The 7,645-nt window shown below is 30.3% G+C and overlaps 1 pseudogene; it reads right to left on the bottom strand.

Moving 5' to 3' along the window:
• Positions 1–3,396: 3,396 nt before the first annotated feature.
• On the bottom strand, positions 3,397–6,350 carry LOC124842184 (scarecrow-like protein 34 pseudogene; annotated as a pseudogene).
• Between the last annotated feature and the right edge of the window lie 1,295 nt (positions 6,351–7,645).

The following is a 7,645-nucleotide window of genomic DNA, read 5'->3' as shown; positions in this document are numbered from 1 at the left end:
GTTTAATGTTTTTGGATTAGATTGATTATATATATTTGTTTTACAAATTTAAGAACTAAATTATATAAAATTTAATATAAAGATGAATTTTAATTTTATATTAAAATTGAAAATTAAAAATATATTTAATAAATTTTATTAATATAATGTTTTATTTTATTCATTTTTAACTAATATAAAATTTATGAAATTACCCTAAGTTTTTAAGAGTGGTGTTATGTTTAAAATTGATAAATAATTTGTGTTGTTTGTGATTTAAAATGCGAACACAGTTTGAAATTTGAAAAAGTAAATCTTTGTGTAGACTAGAGAATGAACTTGAAGAAGTGAAAAAGAATAAATTTAAAGATAAAAAGAAATAAAAAAAATGAGATTGTCTAGATAAAAGACAAAAAAGTTAAAAATAAGAAGAAAAATAAAAAAATTTGAGACTGTGATAAATAAAAAATTATTTAAATTGATAAAATTGTATAATTAAATTCTTTAATTTAATTTAATATTTTAATATTATTAAAATATATTAATAATATAGTTATTAAAAATTTATAACTATAATTTAGTTTATCCTATTATATAAAGTTTATAAATATAAATATTAATATATCATGACTGACTATAATTTTGGTAAATCGATTATAATTGTAAATATTTTATTAATATTTAGATTTATAATCTATTATGTTAAATTTTTATAGATTACACGTTAGCTTTTTTTTTTTTCGCAAATCCACTCTATTTATTATAGATTTTTTTTACGTAAAACTAATTTCATTTTTCATAAAATTGTCGCATATCCGTTTATATTCTGTATACACAAACAAATATAACGTATGATTGTTTAACCTCCTTGATTGTAGTTCTTATCGAAGAATAAATAGCTCGGGCATAGGAAAAAGGAGGGCCACGTGTTAGACAGAAACATGGGGAACATAGCATAGTAATATATATATATATATATATATATATATATATATATATATATATATATATATATATATATATATATATATATATATATAATTATTATTTGATTATCTGATTTTTTAAGTGATTCAATTTGTTTTTTTTTTCCTACTTTTTTAAAGCTTAATTTAGTTTTTAATATTGATTTCGCTTAAAATTGATGCTTAATTTAGTTTTTAATATTGATTTCGCTTAAAATTAATAATGATCAAGTGAGCTAGGTGACACTTAGATGAAAGGTGACTTTGGATGTGAATTCTTGATAAAAATTGTTAATTTAGGTTGAACATGAATAAAATAGGACTTTGAAAGTCGACACGTAAATTTGGAGTAACAATTAAGAATTTGTTCATTGCTTTAAAAAAAATAAGATATCGTAATGGGTTATTTGAGTGTTAATTTGTTCACTTGAGAAAAAACTATTGCATTCGCATTCGTTCATTGAAGAATAATCTATTGTATTTGTTGAATGTGAGCTTTAATTGTTAATTCGTTTCTAAATTTCCAAGTAAATGTTTTTGGGTTTTGTTTTAGGGGTCTAATATTGATTAAATGCGTGAGAAAATAAATTAGGGTTGTATTTTATTTGATTTGTCAATGGATTCATTTGAATTTGAATCCGAATTTGTATTGTGTCCATACTTACTTTCTCGATTTATGCAATGGGTGGGTTATGATTTCCTTTAAAAGAGATTATGTTATAGTATTTTGTTTTGGATATATATGTAATTTGTGTTATTTTTGTGGAAATTGCTATCTAACAAGGTAAGTGGTAGTGATATTATATAGGTTGAGTTGTCTGATGATTTTTTTAAGTTGTGGTCCACCATGATGGACCTAGACAATGAGACCTTCAAATATAGTAATAAGAAAATAAGTAGATGAATTTGCGATCTATATTGATGAAGTTATTATGAGATATTGGAAAAACTTAAAAAGATGAGTTGTTCTTTTGAGAAAGAATTATGGTATAAATTTGGCACTAACTTTATGTTGGAGAAAAAGTTACAACTCTTGTGTGATAACAAGAGTGTAATGCACATGGTCAATATTGCAAGAAAAAAATGAAGAAGTGCACTTGTTTGTAATAGGTGGAGGGTCAGGTGGATTATCATAGTGGTTATGGGGATAGGGATAGCATCGATGTTGAGGTGGATTGTCACCATATTTTACGAACCATTTATAATAATTACATTCAATAAAAGCTTCACTTTCACTCTGTTATTCATAACAATAAGATAAAAAACATTATTTTGTAGTTAGATGCATACCCAATAAAAACTAACCATTAAAAAATTCCATGGGTCTAACCTTGTAATTAGGACAACTTCAAAATTGTTTCTCAAACCAGTTCTAAGAGTTCTCAACACAATAAGCTCTCCAAGTTGCAAGTATGTGTTTCACCCAATCCCTTAAAACGACTTTTATGAAAGGAAAAACTATGATTTTGCATCTTTCACCAATTATATGAGTAAGATGAAAAAGAATAACCCATAACTTAGCATTTAACAGGTAGAAGCATCACGCAGATGAGTAAGATGAAAAAGAATAACCCATAACTTAGCATTTAGCAGGTAGAAATATCACGCAGATGTGGAAGACAACCTTGAGAACTAGGAAGAATTATATTTTTTCACCTAAAAGGACATTGTATGCAAATTATATTTTTTTCATTCCAATTACATTTCAAATTTAACATTTCTATCTGATTTATGTTCAACAATAACAAATTATTGTCTAAATGTTTACTCAAACATAACACAAAAGACTAAATTAAAATGTTTTATAAAATAAAAAATCAAATTGAATCAAAATAAAAAAATAAAAATAAAAAACCAAACTGAACCAACTTAAAAAAATTAGAAGACTAAAATCAATAATTATTTCAAAAAGAAACATATTTGTCTGGCCGGCCTTGTTTTAACTTTAGTCAAAATAGATTCCACTTAGATTCTATTAGATTCCATTCATATGTTACATTATATTTAATAAAAAGGTTCTACCCGTTACACCGAGTCTAATTTTTGTAAACGATGTTAAACAAGGTTATTATTAGGAAAATGCTACCAAAAGTATTTAATATTAGTGAAAGATTAAAATGAACTTTAATAAAAAATATAAAGCTAATTTTACCGTAATTTTCATTAATTGCAGCATAACTTATGATGAACTTTCCTTGTTTTCATAGTTATCTAACTAATTTCTTTAATGCATATATATATATATATATGTGTGTGTGTGTATGTGCACATTTTTGTTTTACATGGGACTATCTACTGATATTAACTCATTATGTGGATGACTTAACACAAGATATACACAGTATTTTATATAATAAAAATTCAGAATAACCCACTTTTTGGCTTTCACTTGGATGAATGAGTGGAGTATCTATGAAGAATGAGATGTGTGGAAAGAATAGGATACAATGGCTCGAAAAGGGAAAAAGAAGCTGAGTTTACATTACTATATATAGCAAAGTAGCAGTAGCAGCTATCTTAGATTATGTATTGTTGTACTATGCTAGCAATACAATTATTAAAAGTTCATTGGATGGTCAGAATTGTCTTGTGTGTAAACAAGAAAATTGGTTCAAAACTTACCTTAATCACAATCTGTATATATAAAATTGAGTTAAATTTAAAAGTTCATTGGATTTACCAATAAATTGGTAACATGAATTTACCAAGTAACTTGTGCAAAGCTTGGTGCAATCTTCATCACAGCAACTTTTTATTCAACGAGCAAAATAAGCTTCAACATTGAACCATTCCTGCTTAAATATCTCAAATAACCATGATTTGTTAGCACGATTATAAATCAAAGCTTCAACATTAGAATCATATTAGTATGAGTTCTACACCAAGTCCAGAAATTATGTGGGCACCCAACAAGTGGAAGCATTAAAAATGCGGCCTTTCCAACCTTGAATCATCCAATTGTTATCTTCATCGAAGACAAAATCTCTGTGATAATCCTTTAACTTAGTCCTAAATTTGGCCATCAATTCCTCCTTCAATGGAAGCTGCTTGAAACCGGCCCTTGTATTCCTAACTTGCCATTGTTTGTATGTCTCAGGTCTCTGAACCCTGTCAGAACCTTCACACGCTATAACATTCATAGCCTCCCGACCCAAAAGCTCTCTCTCAATCGTCATTCTCCAATCGTTTTCACGAGGTATGACAGTGTCAAACAGATCATAAACAGCAGAAAAATGGAACAGTGCCTCCTTAAACCGTGTGGTAAAGAAAGGGGAACTATATGATCCATTAACAATGATCTGAGTAAAGATATCCGGATTTATCTTCCTGATCAAATGCAGGACTGCATTTCTAGGACTGTTAACTTCAACAGTGCTCTCATCCAGTAAATGTTCAAACCTCATGTGACAGTTGACAGCAACTATCTCATTGCTCTCAATTTTAAGGGCTTCCACCTGAATAGTTTCCCAGTTCCTTGATGCTATGGCATGGTATTCAAAGGGAACATTGTAACGCTTACAATAGTTAGCAAGACGGTGACCCGTCTCCTCAATCCTTTCAGAGGGACGAAAGCCTGGTTGGGGAAACTCTATCCCTGTGATCCTCAGCTTGGGAGGACCACCCTCTCTGTTTGATAAAAACTTTATAAGAATTGGCCACTGAAAACCATACAGGATGCCAAAATCAATGATATGGACGGTTTCTGATTTTGCAGCAGCTTCCATAATCATTGTGTTTGCAAAGAAATATGTAAACTTTTTGAAAGGGGTGGAAGATAGAAACACTTGATATGCCTTCAGGTACTCTGCAGCAGTAATCCTCTGAGAGTTCAGAAAAGAAAATTGTTCATGACCGCCAGAACCAGCCCCAACCAAGCGTGCATCAAGACCATTGGCGAAGTAGTGAGCTAGCCTCTGCGATGCATCTCCAAAGGGAGAAGAGTGTTGCCGAATCTGCTTTAGTAATTCGGTGGCAGCTCTAATGTCATTGGCATACACAGATTGTGCACACATCTGTAGAAGATTCCTCAAATCCACAGTTTCCTTCTTCCTCCCTTTTTTCTTTGATCGGTCCTTCCCTCCATCTCGCTCCTCACCTTTCACTGCTCCACTCTGCAAGGAATTGTGTTCACTACCCACGTTTTCCACACTCAGAAACACCCGATCTATAGCATCTGAAATGTCACTCTCATCAACAAGGCTAAGTGTCGATTGCTTACTACTTCTCCCTTCTTCTTCTTCTGTGGTATCTCTCTCTTGACGCTCGTGATTCTTTCTGCTCTTGAAATTAACTCCAAAATTATTGATCTGTTCCTCACCGTTTGAATGGAGACCAGTTACAAGCTCAGGGCCAAAAGGAAGAAACTTGGTAGCTTCCTCTAATCCTCTCCTGAACTGGGAAACAGAATCAGCATCATTGAACATATTCTGTGCCAAGATTTTTGCGATAGAAGAATCCAAATCTGAGAATCCATGACAAACAGTAAATGAAGGTGGCTGAGAAAGGGTGTGGGGGTTAAACTGAAGAGCAGAAGCAGAAGCAGAAGCAGAATCCGGAGAAGGGAAATATTCATCTAAAAAGCTGCTGTTGTTGTTATTGGTGGTGGTGGTGGTGGTTTCAGCTTGGGGGCTGAGAACAAGGGCGTGTTGATTAGGGGAAAGGTTACCCACTAGAGTATCATAGAAGGACTTCTCGGTAACCTGCAAGGTGAGTGAATCATAGAATGGATTCTGTAGCTGAACGTTCTCTTCCATGAGGATCTGGCTTATGAACTTGACGGTTTCTGAGAAGTCGTTGTCTTCCGGTGGAGGATCCATTCTAGCAAAACCAAGTGATTCTGAGAGGTATGATATGCTCTCCGATTCATCAAACAGGTCATCGCTGAGAAAGTTGGGCTCCATCGTTGAGGCTTTTTGCAGTGCTCAGAAAGAGAAAGAAGAAAGAAAAAGGGGGAATTCATTCATACAATTCACAGAACATGATGAAACGATGAGGATTTTATGGTTTAGAAAACTAAATATGAAGAATTGGGTGTGACGGAAGGCCATGGGGGGATGGTGAGGTTGTGTTAACAGTCACAAAGCTCCAAACAGAACCATATGCAGCAGCCCTTTGAAGTTTGACTATCATGGTCATGAGCATGACCAGTCATAGCTAGATTTTTTGATACTGTTGTCAAAATACTTTCTATTTTCATGAGTAGATGTTGTAGAAGGGCCAATCCTAGAAACTCATGTACGATGCTAATTCTTGAAAGTTATCTAGAATGGGGAAGAATGTATACTCTAAAATGGTACCGTTATAGCTGCTAACACCAGCTCATTATAGCTGCTAACACCAGCTCATGAGCCTAATGCAGGTTTCACAATATTCTTGGAATCAACATATTAAGTAGCAGGTTGTTAAGTAAGCAGTAGCACTTTTGGCTCTTTTATCTTGAAGACTCACCATCATTGATTGATAGACATGTGCAAGACAGAGCCAGAATCAAACAACAAACATTGCAATATGAAAAAACAATCACAATTTAATCAGAACAATATAACTTTAATCATGTTATATTTCATATACAACTTTATAACATTGCAGGCAAACAAACAAACTCACACTCCTTTTACAAGTAAATCCATTAGATTATAGTATATTCTGAAATCAAATTATCTGCAGAAAATATACATACATACATATACATATATACATACATATACATATATACATACATATACATATATACATACATATACATATATACATATATATACATATATACATATATGTATACATACATATACATATATACATATATGTATATATATATATACATATATATATATATATATATATATATATATATATATATATATTATATTCTTTTGAATGCTGGATGTGTAATTTTGGGCACCTAGCATTAGTCTAATGTTTTTAAAAATTGAATTTTTCCTGTCACTAAATTGAATTTTTAATATTGATAGTTAAGTGATAAAATATGTAACTAATTTGATCAGCAATATTGATATCTAACTAAACCCTGGATGTGTATATTTTCACTTAACTATGAATATTTAATCATCAAAATTTATTTTTTATGCATTATACCAATTCGATTTTGGTAAATGCTGTCAATATAAAAAATTTCCTTCAAAGTGCTAACGTGTTACCGGAAAAAAAAATTAAATAACAACAATTTTTAAAGAATGTGGTTGAATAAAAATCTGCTAAGAAAATGTTATTATTTTGATTTTTGTTTCATTTTTCTGGGATGCCTTTTATTATTTTGTTTTTAAAATTTAATGAAAAAACATTTTTGAAACAGTAAAAGTTTGTGATGCTAAACAATTATTAATATGCCCATGTTTACACATGTACTTTATCACAAGTTAACTTCTATTATGAATACATTTTATAATATAAACATCGTAAAAACAAATATTTAATTATAAAGAAAAGATAATCATAGTAAAAAAGGTAAAAATTAAATTAAAGAAAAATAGAACAAATCTGGAAACCTTATACAGAATAAAATTAGAGTTTGAATTTATCAACCTTTACCAATCTTAATTTTTTTATCGAAAATTTTATTCTCTATAAATACAATCTAAAACTTGAATTTCTTTGTACAAATTCATTAGTATATAATATTTTTCTAGAGATGTATATTATTATTTAAGTTATCTCGATTTTTACATATATAATATATATAT

Source organism: Vigna umbellata, chromosome 3, assembly GCF_029865625.1.
Source record: "Vigna umbellata cultivar VRB3 chromosome 3, Vumbellata_1.0, whole genome shotgun sequence".
Lineage (NCBI taxonomy): Eukaryota > Viridiplantae > Streptophyta > Magnoliopsida > Fabales > Fabaceae > Vigna > Vigna umbellata.
Note: the sequence above shows the minus strand (reverse complement) of the source record. Positions and strands in the feature narration are given on the sequence as shown.